This window comes from Lonchura striata, chromosome 24 (assembly GCF_050655825.1).
Source record: "Lonchura striata isolate lonStrDom1 chromosome 24, ASM5065582v1, whole genome shotgun sequence".
Classification (NCBI taxonomy): Eukaryota; Metazoa; Chordata; class Aves; order Passeriformes; family Estrildidae; genus Lonchura; species Lonchura striata.
The window spans coordinates 6,821,008-6,837,619 of record NC_140726.1 but is presented as its reverse complement, the minus strand read 5'-3'; positions in this window follow the sequence as shown (position 1 = coordinate 6,837,619).

Genomic DNA, 16,612 nt, shown 5'->3' with positions numbered 1-16,612 from the left:
ATTTTCCCTGGGAAAGAAAATTCAGCAGTCCAGGTTCCTGATGTCAGTTTGTAGGGCTCCCTTGGGTCTATCAGGGCAGCACAAGTTTGAGGTGGGGACAACTTCGGTGTGGGGTCCATCCTTCGATATAAGGATTCTTTGCAGTCAGGGCCAGGGGCCCTGGGCACATCCTTTTTCCATTTTCCCTGGGAAAGAAAACTCAGCAGTCCAGGTTCCTGATGTCAGTTTGTAGGGCTCCCTTGGGTCTATCAGGGCAGCACAAGTTTTAGGTGGGGACAACGTCGGTGTGGGGTCCATCCTTCGATATAAGGATTCTTTGCAGTGAGGCCCCAGCCCAGGGCCAGGGGCCCCTGGGCACATCCTTTTTCCATTTTCCCTGGGAAAGAAAATTCAGCAGTCCAGGTTCCTGATGTCAGTTTGTAGGGCTCCCTTGGGTCTATCAGGGCAGCACAAGTTTGAGGTGGGGACAACTTCGGTGTGGGGTCCATCCTTCGATATAAGGATTCTTTGCAGTCAGGGCCAGGGGCCCTGGGCACATCCTTTTTCCATTTTCCCTGGGAAAGAAAACTCAGCAGTCCAGGTTCCTGATGTCAGTTTGTAGGGCTCCCTTGGGTGTATGAGGGCAGCACAAGTTTGAGGTGGGGACAACTTCGGTGTGGGGTCCATCCTTCGATATAAGGATTTTTTGCAGTCAGGGCCAGGGGCCCAGGGCCAGGGGCCCCTGGGCACATCCTTTTTCCATTTTCCCTGGGAAAGAAAACTCAGCAGTCCAGGTTCCTGATGTCAGTTTGTAGGGCTCCCTTGGGTCTATCAGGGCAGCACAAGTTTGAGGTGGGGACAACTTCGGTGTGGGGTCCATCCTTCGATATAAGGATTTTTTGCAGTCAGGGCCAGGGGCCCCTAGGCACATCCTTTTTCCATTTTCCCTGGGAAAGAAAACTCAGCAGTCCAGGTTCCTGATGTCAGTTTGTAGGGCTCCCTTGGGTCTATCAGGGCAGCACAAGTTTGAGGTGGGGACAACGTCGGTGTGGGGTCCATCCTTCGATATAAGGATTCTTTACAGTGAGGCCTCAGCCCAGGGCCAGGGGCCCCTGGGCACATCCTTTTTCCATTTTCCCTGGGAAAGAAAACTCAGCAGTCCAGGTTCCTGATGTCAGTTTGTAGGGCTCCCTTGGGTCTATCAGGGCAGCACAAGTTTGAGGTGGGGACAACTTCGGTGTGGGGTCCATCCTTCGATATAAGGATTCTTTGAAGTGAGGCCCCAGCTCAGGGCCAGGGGCCCCTGGGCACATCCTTTTTCCATTTTCCCTGGGAAAGAAAACTCAGCAGTCCAGGTTCCTGATGTCAGTTTGTAGGGCTCCCTTGGGTCTATCAGGGCAGCACAAGTTTGAGGTGGGGACAACTTCGGTGTGGGGTCCATCCTTCGATATAAGGATTTTTTGCAGTCAGGGCCAGGGGCCCCTGGGCACATCCTTTTTCCATTTTCCCTGGGAAAGAAAACTCAGCAGTCCAGGTTCCTGATGTCAGTTTGTAGGGCTCCCTTGGGTCTATCAGGGCAGCACAAGTTTGAGGTGGGGACAACTTCGGTGTGGGGTCCATCCTTCGATATAAGGATTTTTTGCAGTCAGGGCCAGGGGCCCCTGGGCACATCCTTTTTCCATTTTCCCTGGGAAAGAAAACTCAGCAGTCCAGGTTCCTGATGTCAGTTTGTAGGGCTCCCTTGGGTCTATCAGGGCAGCACAAGTTTGAGGTGGGGACAACTTCGGTGTGGGGTCCATCCTTCGAAATAAGGATTCCTTGCAGTGAGGCCCCAGCCCATGGCCAGGGGCCCCTGGGCACATCCTTTTTCCATTTTCCCTGGGAAAGAAAACTCAGCAGTCCAGGTTCCTGATGTCAGTTTGTAGGGCTCCCTTGGGTCTATCAGGGCAGCACAAGTTTGAGGTGGGGACAACTTCGGTGTGGAGTCCATCCTTCGATATAAGGATTCTTTGCAGTCAGGGCCAGGGGCCCCTGGGCACATCCTTTTTCCATTTTCCCTGGGAAAGAAAACTCAGCAGTCCAGGTTACTGATGTCAGTTTGTAGGGCTCCCTTGGGTCTATCAGGGCAGCACAAGTTTGAGGTGGGGACAATGTCGGTGTGGGGTCCATCCTTCGATATAAGGATTCTTTGCAGTGGGGCCCCAGCCCAGGGCCAGGGGCCCCTGGGCACATCCTTTTTCCATTTTCCCTGGGAAAGAAAACTCAGCAGTCCAGGTTCCTGATGTCAGTTTGTAGGTCTCCCTTGGGTCTATCAGGGCAGCACAAGTTTGAGGTGGGGACAACTTCGGTCTGGGCTCCATCCTTCGATATAAGGATTTTTTGCAGTCAGGGCTAGGGGCCCCTGGGCACAACCTTTGGCCATTTTCCCTTGGAAAGGAAACTCATCAGTCCAAGTTCCTGATGTCAGTTTGTAGGGCTCCCTTGGGTCTATCAGGGCAGCACAATTTTAAGGTGGGGACAACTTCGGTGTGGGGTCCATCCTTCGATATAAGGATTCTTTGCAGTGAGGTCCCAGCCCAGGGCCAGGGGCCCCTGGGCACATCCTTTTTCCATTTTCCCTGGGAAAGAAAACTCAGCAGTCCAGGTTCCTGATGTCAGTTTGTAGGGCTCACTTAGGTCTATCAGGGCAGCACAAGTTTGAGGTGGGGACAACTTCGGCCTGGGGTCCATCCTTCGATATAAGGATTCTTTGCAGTGAGGTCCCAGCCCAGGACCAGGGCCCCCTGGGCACATCCTTTTTCCATTTTCCCTGGGAAAGAAAACTCAGCAGTCCAGGTTCCTGATGTCAGTTTGTAGGGCTCCCTTGGGTCTATCAGGGCAGCACAAGTTTGAGGTGGGGACAACTTCGGTGTGGGGTCCATCCTTCGATATAAGGATTTTTTGCAGTCAGGGCCAGGGGCCCCTGGGCACATCCTTTTTCCATTTTCCCTGGGAAAGAAAACTCAGCAGTCCAGGTTCCTGATGTCAGTTTGTAGGTCTCCCTTGGGTCTATCAGGGCAGCACAAGTTTGAGGTGGGGAGAATTTCGGTGTGGGGTCCATCCTTCGATATAAGGATTCTTTGCAGTCAGGGCCAGGGGCCCAGGGCCAGGGGCCCCTGGGCACATCCTTTTTCCATTTTCCCTGGGAAAGAAAACTCAGCAGTCCAGGTTCCTGATGTCAGTTTGTAGGGCTCCCTTGGGTCTATCAGGGCAGCACAAGTTTGAGGTGGGGACAACTTCGGTGTGGGGTCCATCCTTCGATATAAGGATTCTTTGCAGTGAGGCCCCAGCCCAGGGCCAGGGGCCCCTGGGCACATCCTTTTTCCATTTTCCCTGGGAAAGAAAACTCAGCAGTCCAGGTTCCTGATGTCAGTTTGTAGGTCTCACTTGGGTCTATCAGGGCAGCACAAGTTTGAGGTGGGGACAATTTCGGTCTGGGGTCCTTCCTTCGATATAAGGATTTTTTGCAGACAGGGCCAGGGGCCCAGCGCCAGGGGCCTCTGGGCACATCCTTTTTCCATTTTCCCTGGGAAAGAAAACTCACCAGTCCAGGTTCCTGATGTCAGTTTGTAGGGCTCCCTTAGGTCTATCAGGGCAGCACAAGTTTGAGGTGGGGACAACTTCGGTGTGGGGTCCATCCTTCGATATAAGGATTCTTTGCAGTCAGGGCCAGGGGCTCCTGGGCACATCCTTTTTCCATTTTCCCTGGGAAAGAAAACTCAGCAGTCCAGGTTCCTGATGTCAGTTTGTAGGGCTCCCTTGGGTCTATCAGGGCAGCAAAAGTTTGAGGTGGGGACCACTTTGGTGTGGGGTGCATCCTTCGATATAAGGATTTTTTGCAGTCAGGGCCAGGGGCCCCTGGGCACATCCTTTTTCCATTTTCCCTGGGAAAGAAAACTCAGCAGTCCAGGTTCCTGATGTCAGTTTGTAGGGCTCCCTTGGGTCTATCAGGGCAGCACAAGTTTGAGGTGGGGACAACTTCGGTGTGGGGTCCATCCTTCGATATAAGGATTCTTTGCAGTGAGGCCCCAGGGCCAGGGGCCCCTGGGCACATCCTTTTTCCATGTTCCCTGGGAAAGAAAACTCAGCAGTCCAGGTTCCTGATGTCAGTTTGTAGGGCTCCCTTGGGTCTATCAGGGCAGCACAAGTTTGAGGTGGGGACAATGTCGGTGTGGGGTCCATCCTTCGATATAAGGATTCTTTGCAGTGGGGCCCAGGGCCAGGGGCCCCTGGGCACATCCTTTTTCCATTTTCCCTGGGAAAGAAAACTCAGAAGTCCAGGTTCCTGATGTCAGTTTGTAGGGCTCCCTTGGGTCTATCAGGGCAGCACAAGTTTGAGGTGGGGACATCTTCGGTGTGGGGTCCATCCTTCGATATAAGGATTTTTTGCAGTCAGGGCCAGGGGCCCCTGGGCACATCCTTTTTCCATTTTCCCTGGGAAAGAAAACTCAGCAGTCCAGGTTCCTGATGTCAGTTTGTAGGGCTCCCTTGGGTCTATCAGGGCAGCACAAGTATGAGGTGGGGACAACTTCGATGTGGGGTCCATCCTTCGATATAAGGATTTTTTGCAGTCAGGGCCAGGGGCCCAGGGCCAGGGGCCCCTGGGCACATGCTTTTTCCATTTTCCCTGGGAAACAAAACTCAGCAGTCCAGGTTCCTGATGTCAGTTTGTAGGTCTCCCTTGGGTCTATCAGGGCAGCACAAGTTTGAGGTGGGGACAACTTCGGTCTGGGCTCCATCCTTCGATATAAGGATTTTTTGCAGTCAGGGCTAGGGGCCCCTGGGCACAACCTTTGGCCATTTTCCCTTGGAAAGGAAACTCAGCAGTCCAGGTTCCTGATGTCAGTTTGTAGGTCTCCCTTGGGTCTATCAGGGCAGCACAATTTTAAGGTGGGGACAACTTCGGTGTGGGGTCCATCCTTCGATATAAGGATTCTTTGCAGTGAGGCCCCCGTCCAGGGCCAGGGGCCCCTGGGCACATCCTTTTTCCTTTTTCCCTGGGAAAGAAAACTCAGCAGTCCAGGTTCCTGATGTCTGTTTGTAGGGCTCCCTTGGGTCTATCAGGGCAGCACAAGTTTGAGGTGGGGACAACTTCGGTCTGGGGTCCATCCTTCGATAGAAGGATTCTTTACAGTGAGGCCCCAGCCCAGGGCCAGGGGCCCCTGGGCACATCCTTTTTCCATTTTCCCTGGGAAAGAAAACTCAGCAGTCCAGGTTACTGATGTCAGTTTGTAGGGCTCCCTTGGGTCTATCAGGGCAGCACAAGTTTGAGGTGGGGACAATTTCGGTGTGGGGTCCATCCTTCGATATAAGGTTTTTTTGCAGTCAGGGCCAGGGGCCCCTGGGCACATCCTTTTTCCATTTTCCCTGGGAAAGAAAACTCAGCAGTCCAGGTTCCTGATGTCAGTTTGTAGGGCTCCCTTGGGTCTATCAGGGCAGCACAAGTTTAAGGTGGGGACAACTTCGGTCTGGGCTCCATCCTTCGATATAAGGATTTTTTGCAGTCAGGGCCAGGGGCCCCTGGGCACATCCTTTTTCCATTTTCCCTGGGAAAGAAAACTCAGCAGTCCAGGTTCCTGATGTCAGTTTGTAGGGCTCCCTTGGGTCTATCAGGGCAGCACAAGTTTGAGGTGGGGACAACTTCGGTGTGGGGTCCATCCTTCGATATAAGGATTTTTTGCAGTCAGGGCCAGGGGCCCCTGGGCACATCCTTTTTCCATTTTCCCTGGGAAAGAAAACTCAGCAGTCCAGGTTCCTGATGTCAGTTTGTAGGGCTCCCTTGGGTCTATCAGGGCAGCACAAGTTTGAGGTGGGGACAACGTCGGTGTGGGGTCCATCCTTCGATATAAGGATTCTTTGCAGTGAGGCCCCAGCCCAGGGCCAGGGGCCCCTGGGCACATCCTTTTTCCATTTTCCCTGGGAAAGAAAATTCAGCAGTCCAGGTTCCTGATGTCAGTTTGTTGGGCTCCCTTGGGTCTATCAGGGCAGCACAAGTTTGAGGTGGGGACAACTTCGGTGTGGGGTCCATCCTTCGATATAAGGATTCTTTGTAGTCAGGGCCAGGGGCCCTGGGCACATCCTTTTTCCATTTTCCCTGGGAAAGAAAACTCAGCAGTCCAGGTTCCTGATGTCAGTTTGTAGGGCTCCCTTGGGTCTATCAGGGCAGCACAAGTTTGAGGTGGGGACAATTTCGGTGTTGGGTCCATCCTTCGATATAAGGATTTTTTGCAGTCAGGGCCAGGGGCCCAGGGCCAGGGGCCCCTGGGCACATCCTTTTTCCATTTTCCCTGGGAAAGAAAACTCAGCAGTCCAGGTTCCTGATGTCAGTTTGTACGGCTCCCTTGGGTCTATCAGGGCAGCACAAGTTTGAGGTGGGGACAACTTCGGTGTGGGGTCCATCCTTCGATATAAGGATTCTTTGTAGTCAGGGCCAGGGGCCCTGGGCACATCCTTTTTCCATTTTCCCTGGGAAAGAAAACTCAGCAGTCCAGGTTCCTGATGTCAGTTTGTAGGGCTCCCTTGGGTCTATCAGGGCAGCACAAGTTTGAGGTGGGGACAACGTCGGTGTGGGGTCCATCCTTCGATATAAGGATTCTTTACAGTGAGGCCTCAGCCCAGGGCCAGGGGCCCCTGGGCACATCCTTTTTCCATTTTACCTGGGAAAGAAAACTCAGCAGTCCAGGTTCCTGATGTCAGTTTTTAGGGCTCCCTTGGGTCTATCAGGGCAGCACAAGTTTGAGGTGGGGACAACTACGGTGTGGGGTCCATCCTTCGATATAAGGATTCTTTGAAGTGAGGCCCCAGCTCAGGGCCAGGGGCCCCTGGGCACAACCTTTGGCCATTTTCCCTGGGAAAGAAAACTCAGCAGTCCAGGTTCCTGATGTCAGTTTGTAGGGCTCCCTTGGGTCTATCAGGGCAGCACAAGTTTGAGGTGGGGACAATGTCGGTGTGGGGTCCATCCTTCGATATAAGGATTCTTTGCAGTGGGGCCCCAGCCCAGGGCCAGGGGCCCCTGGGCACATCCTTTTTCCATTTTCCCTGGGAAAGAAAACTCAGCAGTCCAGGTTCCTGATGTCAGTTTGTAGGGCTCCCTTGGGTCTATCAGGGCAGCACAAGTTTGAGGTGGGGACATCTTCGGTGTGGGGTCCATCCTTCGATATAAGGATTTTTTGCAGTCAGGGCTAGGGGCCCCTGGGCACAACCTTTGGCCATTTTCCCTTGGAAAGGAAACTCATCAGTCCAAGTTCCTGATGTCAGTTTGTAGGGCTCCCTTGGGTCTATCAGGGCAGCACAATTTTAAGGTGGGGACAACTTCGGTGTGGGGTCCATCCTTCGATATAAGGATTCTTTGCAGTGAGGTCCCAGCCCAGGGCCAGGGGCCCCTGGGCACATCCTTTTTCCATTTTCCCTGGGAAAGAAAACTCAGCAGTCCAGGTTCCTGATGTCAGTTTGTAGGGCTCACTTAGGTCTATCAGGGCAGCACAAGTTTGAGGTGGGGACAACTTCGGCCTGGGGTCCATCCTTCGATATAAGGATTCTTTGCAGTGAGGTCCCAGCCCAGGACCAGGGCCCCCTGGGCACATCCTTTTTCCATTTTCCCTGGGAAAGAAAACTCAGCAGTCCAGGTTCCTGATGTCAGTTTGTAGGGCTCCCTTGGGTCTATCAGGGCAGCACAAGTTTGAGGTGGGGACAACTTCGGTGTGGGGTCCATCCTTCGATATAAGGATTTTTTGCAGTCAGGGCCAGGGGCCCCTGGGCACATCCTTTTTCCATTTTCCCTGGGAAAGAAAACTCAGCAGTCCAGGTTCCTGATGTCAGTTTGTAGGTCTCCCTTGGGTCTATCAGGGCAGCACAAGTTTGAGGTGGGGAGAATTTCGGTGTGGGGTCCATCCTTCGATATAAGGATTCTTTGCAGTCAGGGCCAGGGGCCCAGGGCCAGGGGCCCCTGGGCACATCCTTTTTCCATTTTCCCTGGGAAAGAAAACTCAGCAGTCCAGGTTCCTGATGTCACTTTGTAGGGCTCCCTTGGGTCTATCAGGGCAGCACAAGTTTGAGGTGGGGACAACTTCGGTCTGGGGTCCATCCTTCGATATAAGGATTCTTTGCAGTGAGGCCCCAGCCCAGGGCCAGGGGCCCCTGGGCACATCCTTTTTCCTTTTTCCCTGGGAAAGAAAACTCAGCAGTCCAGGTTCCTGATGTCAGTTTGTAGGTCTCACTTGGGTCTATCAGGGCAGCACAAGTTTGAGGTGGGGACAATTTCGGTCTGGGGTCCTTCCTTCGATATAAGGATTTTTTGCAGACAGGGCCAGGGGCCCAGCGCCAGGGGCCCCTGGGCACATCCTTTTTCCATTTTCCCTGGGAAAGAAAACTCACCAGTCCAGGTTCCTGATGTCAGTTTGTAGGGCTCCCTTAGGTCTATCAGGGCAGCACAAGTTTGAGGTGGGGACAACTTCGGTGTGGGGTCCATCCTTCGATATAAGGATTCTTTGCAGTCAGGGCCAGGGGCTCCTGGGCACATCCTTTTTCCATTTTCCCTGGGAAAGAAAACTCAGCAGTCCAGGTTCCTGATGTCAGTTTGTAGGGCTCCCTTGGGTCTATCAGGGCAGCAAAAGTTTGAGGTGGGGACAACTTTGGTGTGGGGTGCATCCTTCGATATAAGGATTTTTTGCAGTCAGGGCCAGGGGCCCCTGGGCACATCCTTTTTCCATTTTCCCTGGGAAAGAAAACTCAGCAGTCCAGGTTCCTGATGTCAGTTTGTAGGGCTCCCTTGGGTCTATCAGGGCAGCACAAGTTTAAGGTGGGGACAACTTCGGTGTGGGGTCCATCCTTCGATATAAGGATTCTTTGCAGTGAGGCCCCAGGGCCAGGGGCCCCTGGGCACATCCTTTTTCCATTTTCCCTGGGAAAGAAAACTCAGCAGTCCAGGTTCCTGATGTCAGTTTGTAGGGCTCCCTTGGGTCTATCAGGGCAGCACAAGTTTGAGGTGGGGACAACTTCGGTGTGGGGTCCATTCTTCGATATAAGGATTTTTTGCAGTCAGGGCCAGGGGCCCCTGGGCACATCCTTTTTCCATTTTCCCTGGGAAAGAAAACTCAGCAGTCCAGGTTCCTGATGTCAGTTTGTAGGGCTCCCTTGGGTCTATCAGGGCAGCACAAGTTTGAGGTGGGGACAACTTCGGTCTGGGCTCCATCCTTCGATATAAGGATTTTTTGCAGTCAGGGCCAGGGGCCCCTGGGCACATCCTTTTTCCATTTTCCCTGGGAAAGAAAACTCAGCAGTCCAGGTTCCTGATGTCAGTTTGTAGGGCTCCCTTGGGTCTATCAGGGCAGCGCAAGTTTGAGGTGGGGACAACTTCGGTGTGGGGTCCATCCTTCGATATAAGGATTTTTTGCAGTCAGGGCCAGGGGCCCAGGGCCAGGGGCCTCTGGGCACATCCTTTTTCCATTTTCCCTGGGAAAGAAAACTCAGCAGTCAAGGTTCCTGATGTCAGTTTGTAGGGCTCCCTTGGGTCTATCAGGGCAGCACAAGTTTGAGGTGGGGACAACTTTGGTGTGGGGTCCATCCTTCGATATAAGGATTTTTTGCAGTCTGGGCCAGGGGCCCCTGGGCACATCCTTTTTCCATTTTCCCTGGGAAAGAAAACTCAGAAGTCCAGGTTCCTGATGTCAGTTTGTAGGGCTCCCTTGGGTCTATCAGGGCAGCACAAGTTTGAGGTGGGGACAACTTCGGTGTGGGGTCCATCCTTCGATATAAGGATTTTTTGCAGTCAGGGCCAGGGGCCCCTGGGCACATCCTTTTTCCATTTTCCCTGGGAAAGAAAACTCAGCAGTCCAGGTTCCTGATGTCAGTTTGTAGGGCTCCCTTGGGTCTATCAGGTCAGCACAAGTTTGAGGAGAGGACAACTTCGGTGTGGGGTGCATCCTTCGATATAAGGATTTTTTGCAGTCAGGGCCAGGGGCCCCTGGGCACATCCTTTTTCCATTTTCCCTGGGAAAGAAAACTCAGCAGTCCAGGTTCCTGATGTCAGTTTGTAGGGCTCCCTTGGGTCTATCAGGGCAGCACAAGTTTGAGGTGGGGACAACTTCGGTGTGGGGTCCATCCTTCGATATAAGCATTTTTCGCAGTCAGGGCCAGGGGCCCTGGGCACATCCTTTTTCCATTTTCCCTGGGAAAGAAAACTCAGCAGTCCAGGTTCCTGATGTCAGTTTGTAGGGCTCCCTTGGGTCTATCAGGGCAGCACAAGTTTGAGGTGGGGACAACTTCGGTGTGGGGTCCATCCATCGATATAAGGATTTTTTGCAGTCAGGGCCAGGGGCCCCTGGGCACATCCTTTTTCCATTTTCCCTGGGAAAGAAAACTCAGCAGTCCAGGTTCCTGATGTCAGTTTGTAGGGCTCCCTTGGGTCTATCAGGGCAGCACAAGTTTGAGGTGGGGACAACTTCGGTGTGGGGTCCATCCTTCGATATAAGAATTTTTTGCAGTCAGGGCCAGGGGCCCCTGGGCACATCCTTTTTCCATTTTCCCTGGGAAAGAAAACTCAGCAGTCCAGGTTCCTGATGTCAGTTTGTAGGGCTCCCTTGGGTCTATCAGGGCAGCACAAGTTTGAGGTGGGGACAACTTCGGTGTGGGGTCCATCCTTCGATATAAGCATTTTTCGCAGTCAGGGCCAGGGGCCCTGGGTACATCCTTTTTCCATTTTCCCTGGGAAAGGAAACTCAGCAGTCCTGGTTCCTGATGTCAATTTGTAGGGCTCCCTTGGGTCTATCAGGGCAGCACAAGTTTGAGGTGGGGACATCTTCGGTGTGGGGTCCATCCTTCGATATAAGGATTCTTTGCAATGAGGCCCGAGCCCAGGGCCAGGGGCCCCTGGGCACATCCTTTTTCCATTTTCCCTGGGAAAGAAAACTCAACAGTCCAGGTTCCTGATGTCAGTTTGTAGGGCTCCCTTGGGTCTATCAGGGCAGCACAAGTTTGAGGTGGGGACAACTTCGGTGTGGGGTCCATCCTTCGATATAAGGATTCTTTGCAGTCAGGGCCAGGGGCCCTGGGCACATCCTTTTTCCATTTTCCCTGGGAAAGAAAACTCAGCAGTCCAGGTTCCTGATGTCAGTTTGTAGGGCTCCCTTGGGTCTATCAGGGCAGCACAAGTTTGAGGTGGGGACAACTTCGGTGTGGGGTCCATCCTTCGATATAAGGATTTTTTGCAGTCAGGGCCAGGGGCCCCTGGGCACATCCTTTTTCCATTTTCCCTGGGAAAGAAAACTCAGCAGTCCAGGTTCCTGATGTCAGTTTGTAGGGCTCCCTTGGGTCTATCAGGGCAGCACAAGTTTGAGGTGGGGACAACTTCGGTGTGGGGTCCATCCTTCGATATAAGGATTTTTTGCAGTCAGGGCCAGGGGCCCCTGGGCACATCCTTTTTCCATTTTCCCTGGGAAAGAAAACTCAGCAGTCCAGGTTCCTGATGTCAGTTTGTAGGGCTCCCTTGGGTGTATCAGGGCAGCACAAGTTTGAGGTGGGGACAACGTCGGTGTGGGGTCCATCCTTCGATATAAGGATTCTTTACAGTGAGGCCTCAGCCCAGGGCCAGGGGCCCCTGGGCACATCCTTTTTCCATTTTACCTGGGAAAGAAAACTCAGCAGTCCAGGTTCCTGATGTCAGTTTGTAGGGCTCCCTTGGGTCTATCAGGGCAGCACAAGTTTTAGGTGGGGACAAGGTCGGTGTGGGGTCCATCCTTCGATATAAGGATTCTTTGCAGTGAGGCCCCAGCCCAGGGCCAGGGGCCCCTGGGCACATCCTTTTTCCATTTTCCCTGGGAAAGAAAATTCAGCAGTCCAGGTTCCTGATGTCAGTTTGTAGGGCTCCCTTGGGTCTATCAGGGCAGCACAAGTTTGAGGTGGGGACAACTTCGGTGTGGGGTCCATCCTTCGATATAAGGATTCTTTGCAGTCAGGGCCAGGGGCCCTGGGCACATCCTTTTTCCATTTTCCCTGGGAAAGAAAACTCAGCAGTCCAGGTTCCTGATGTCAGTTTGTAGGGCTCCCTTGGGTGTATGAGGGCAGCACAAGTTTGAGGTGGGGACAACTTCGGTGTGGGGTCCATCCTTCGATATAAGGATTTTTTGCAGTCAGGGCCAGGGGCCCAGGGCCAGGGGCCCCTGGGCACATCCTTTTTCCATTTTCCCTGGGAAAGAAAACTCAGCAGTCCAGGTTCCTGATGTCAGTTTGTAGGGCTCCCTTGGGTCTATCAGGGCAGCACAAGTTTGAGGTGGGGACAACTTCGGTGTGGGGTCCATCCTTCGATATAAGGATTTTTTGCAGTCAGGGCCAGGGGCCCCTAGGCACATCCTTTTTCCATTTTCCCTGGAAAAGAAAACTCAGCAGTCCAGGTTCCTGATGTCAGTTTGTAGGGCTCCCTTGGGTCTATCAGGGCAGCACAAGTTTGAGGTGGGGACAACGTCGGTGTGGGGTCCATCCTTCGATATAAGGATTCTTTACAGTGAGGCCTCAGCCCAGGGCCAGGGGCCCCTGGGCACATCCTTTTTCCATTTTACCTGGGAAAGAAAACTCAGCAGTCCAGGTTCCTGATGTCAGTTTGTAGGGCTCCCTTGGGTCTATCAGGGCAGCACAAGTTTGAGGTGGGGACAACTTCGGTGTGGGGTCCATCCTTCGATATAAGGATTCTTTGAAGTGAGGCCCCAGCTCAGGGCCAGGGGCCCCTGGGCACATCCTTTTTCCATTTTCCCTGGGAAAGAAAACTCAGCAGTCCAGGTTCCTGATGTCAGTTTGTAGGGCTCCCTTGGGTCTATCAGGGCAACACAAGTTTGAGGTGGGGACAACTTCGGTGTGGGGTCCATCCTTCGATATAAGGATTTTTTGCAGTCAGGGCCAGGGGCCCCTGGGCACATCCTTTTTCCATTTTCCCTGGGAAAGAAAACTCAGCAGTCCAGGTTCCTGATGTCAGTTTGTACGGCTCCCTTGGGTCTATCAGGGCAGCACAAGTTTGAGGTGGGGACAACTTCGGTGTGGGGTCCATCCTTCGAAATAAGGATTCCTTGCAGTGAGGCCCCAGCCCATGGCCAGGGGCCCCTGGGCACATCCTTTTTCCATTTTCCCTGGGAAAGAAAACTCAGCAGTCCAGGTTCCTGATGTCAGTTTGTAGGGCTCCCTTGGGTCTATCAGGGCAGCACAAGTTTGAGGTGGGGACAACTTCGGTGTGGAGTCCATCCTTCGATATAAGGATTCTTTGCAGTCAGGGCCAGGGGCCCCTGGGCACATCCTTTTTCCATTTTCCCTGGGAAAGAAAACTCAGCAGTCCAGGTTACTGATGTCAGTTTGTAGGGCTCCCTTGGGTCTATCAGGGCAGCACAAGTTTGAGGTGGGGACAGTGTCGGTGTGGGGTCCATCCTTCGATATAAGGATTCTTTGCAGTGGGGCCCCAGCCCAGGGCCAGGGGCCCCTGGGCACATCCTTTTTCCATTTTCCCTGGGAAAGAAAACTCAGCAGTCCAGGTTCCTGATGTCAGTTTGTAGGTCTCCCTTGGGTCTATCAGGGCAGCACAAGTTTGAGGTGGGGACAACTTCGGTGTGGGGTCCATCCTTCGATATAAGGATTCTTTGCAGTCAGGGCCAGGGGCCCTGGGCACATCCTTTTTCCATTTTCCCTGGGAAAGAAAACTCAGCAGTCCAGGTTCCTGATGTCAGTTTGTAGGGCTCCCTTGGGTCTATCAGGGCAGCACAAGTTTGAGGTGGGGACAACTTCGGTGTGGGGTCCATCCTTCGATATAAGGATTTTTTGCAGTCAGGGCCAGGGGCCCCTGGGCACATCCTTTTTCCATTTTCCCTGGGAAAGAAAACTCAGCAGTCCAGGTTCCTGATGTCAGTTTGTAGGGCTCCCTTGGGTCTATCAGGGCAGCACAAGTTTGAGGTGGGGACAACTTCGGTGTGGGGTCCATCCTTCGATATAAGGATTTTTTGCAGTCAGGGCCAGGGGCCCCTGGGCACATCCTTTTTCCATTTTCCCTGGGAAAGAAAACTCAGCAGTCCAGGTTCCTGATGTCAGTTTGTAGGGCTCCCTTGGGTGTATCAGGGCAGCACAAGTTTGAGGTGGGGACAACGTCGGTGTGGGGTCCATCCTTCGATATAAGGATTCTTTACAGTGAGGCCTCAGCCCAGGGCCAGGGGCCCCTGGGCACATCCTTTTTCCATTTTACCTGGGAAAGAAAACTCAGCAGTCCAGGTTCCTGATGTCAGTTTGTAGGGCTCCCTTGGGTCTATCAGGGCAGCACAAGTTTTAGGTGGGGACAAGGTCGGTGTGGGGTCCATCCTTCGATATAAGGATTCTTTGCAGTGAGGCCCCAGCCCAGGGCCAGGGGCCCCTGGGCACATCCTTTTTCCATTTTCCCTGGGAAAGAAAATTCAGCAGTCCAGGTTCCTGATGTCAGTTTGTAGGGCTCCCTTGGGTCTATCAGGGCAGCACAAGTTTGAGGTGGGGACAACTTCGGTGTGGGGTCCATCCTTCGATATAAGGATTCTTTGCAGTCAGGGCCAGGGGCCCTGGGCACATCCTTTTTCCATTTTCCCTGGGAAAGAAAACTCAGCAGTCCAGGTTCCTGATGTCAGTTTGTAGGGCTCCCTTGGGTGTATGAGGGCAGCACAAGTTTGAGGTGGGGACAACTTCGGTGTGGGGTCCATCCTTCGATATAAGGATTTTTTGCAGTCAGGGCCAGGGGCCCAGGGCCAGGGGCCCCTGGGCACATCCTTTTTCCATTTTCCCTGGGAAAGAAAACTCAGCAGTCCAGGTTCCTGATGTCAGTTTGTAGGGCTCCCTTGGGTCTATCAGGGCAGCACAAGTTTGAGGTGGGGACAACTTCGGTGTGGGGTCCATCCTTCGATATAAGGATTTTTTGCAGTCAGGGCCAGGGGCCCCTAGGCACATCCTTTTTCCATTTTCCCTGGGAAAGAAAACTCAGCAGTCCAGGTTCCTGATGTCAGTTTGTAGGGCTCCCTTGGGTCTATCAGGGCAGCACAAGTTTGAGGTGGGGACAACGTCGGTGTGGGGTCCATCCTTCGATATAAGGATTCTTTACAGTGAGGCCTCAGCCCAGGGCCAGGGGCCCCTGGGCACATCCTTTTTCCATTTTACCTGGGAAAGAAAACTCAGCAGTCCAGGTTCCTGATGTCAGTTTGTAGGGCTCCCTTGGGTCTATCAGGGCAGCACAAGTTTGAGGTGGGGACAACTTCGGTGTGGGGTCCATCCTTCGATATAAGGATTCTTTGAAGTGAGGCCCCAGCTCAGGGCCAGGGGCCCCTGGGCACATCCTTTTTCCATTTTCCCTGGGAAAGAAAACTCAGCAGTCCAGGTTCCTGATGTCAGTTTGTAGGGCTCCCTTGGGTCTATCAGGGCAGCACAAGTTTGAGGTGGGGACAACTTCGGTGTGGGGTCCATCCTTCGATATAAGGATTTTTTGCAGTCAGGGCCAGGGGCCCCTGGGCACATCCTTTTTCCATTTTCCCTGGGAAAGAAAACTCAGCAGTCCAGGTTCCTGATGTCAGTTTGTAGGGCTCCCTTGGGTCTATCAGGGCAACACAAGTTTGAGGTGGGGACAACTTCGGTGTGGGGTCCATCCTTCGATATAAGGATTTTTTGCAGTCAGGGCCAGGGGCCCCTGGGCACATCCTTTTTCCATTTTCCCTGGGAAAGAAAACTCAGCAGTCCAGGTTCCTGATGTCAGTTTGTACGGATCCCTTGGGTCTATCAGGGCAGCACAAGTTTGAGGTGGGGACAACTTCGGTGTGGGGTCCATCCTTCGAAATAAGGATTCCTTGCAGTGAGGCCCCAGCCCATGGCCAGGGGCCCCTGGGCACATCCTTTTTCCATTTTCCCTGGGAAAGAAAACTCAGCAGTCCAGGTTCCTGATGTCAGTTTGTAGGGCTCCCTTGGGTCTATCAGGGCAGCACAAGTTTGAGGTGGGGACAACTTCGGTGTGGAGTCCATCCTTCGATATAAGGATTCTTTGCAGTCAGGGCCAGGGGCCCCTGGGCACATCCTTTTTCCATTTTCCCTGGGAAAGAAAACTCAGCAGTCCAGGTTACTGATGTCAGTTTGTAGGGCTCCCTTGGGTCTATCAGGGCAGCACAAGTTTGAGGTGGGGACAGTGTCGGTGTGGGGTCCATCCTTCGATATAAGGATTCTTTGCAGTGGGGCCCCAGCCCAGGGCCAGGGGCCCCTGGGCACATCCTTTTTCCATTTTCCCTGGGAAAGAAAACTCAGCAGTCCAGGTTCCTGATGTCAGTTTGTAGGTCTCCCTTGGGTCTATCAGGGCAGCACAAGTTTGAGGTGGGGACAACTTCGGTCTGGGCTCCATCCTTCGATATAAGGATTTTTTGCAGTCAGGGCTAGGGGCCCCTGGGCACAACCTTTGGCCATTTTCCCTTGGAAAGGAAACTCATCAGTCCAAGTTCCTGATGTCAGTTTGTAGGGCTCCCTTGGGTCTATCAGGGCAGCACAATTTTAAGGTGGGGACAACTTCGGTGTGGGGTCCATCCTTCGATATAAGGATTCTTTGCAGTGAGGTCCCAGCCCAGGGCCAGGGGCC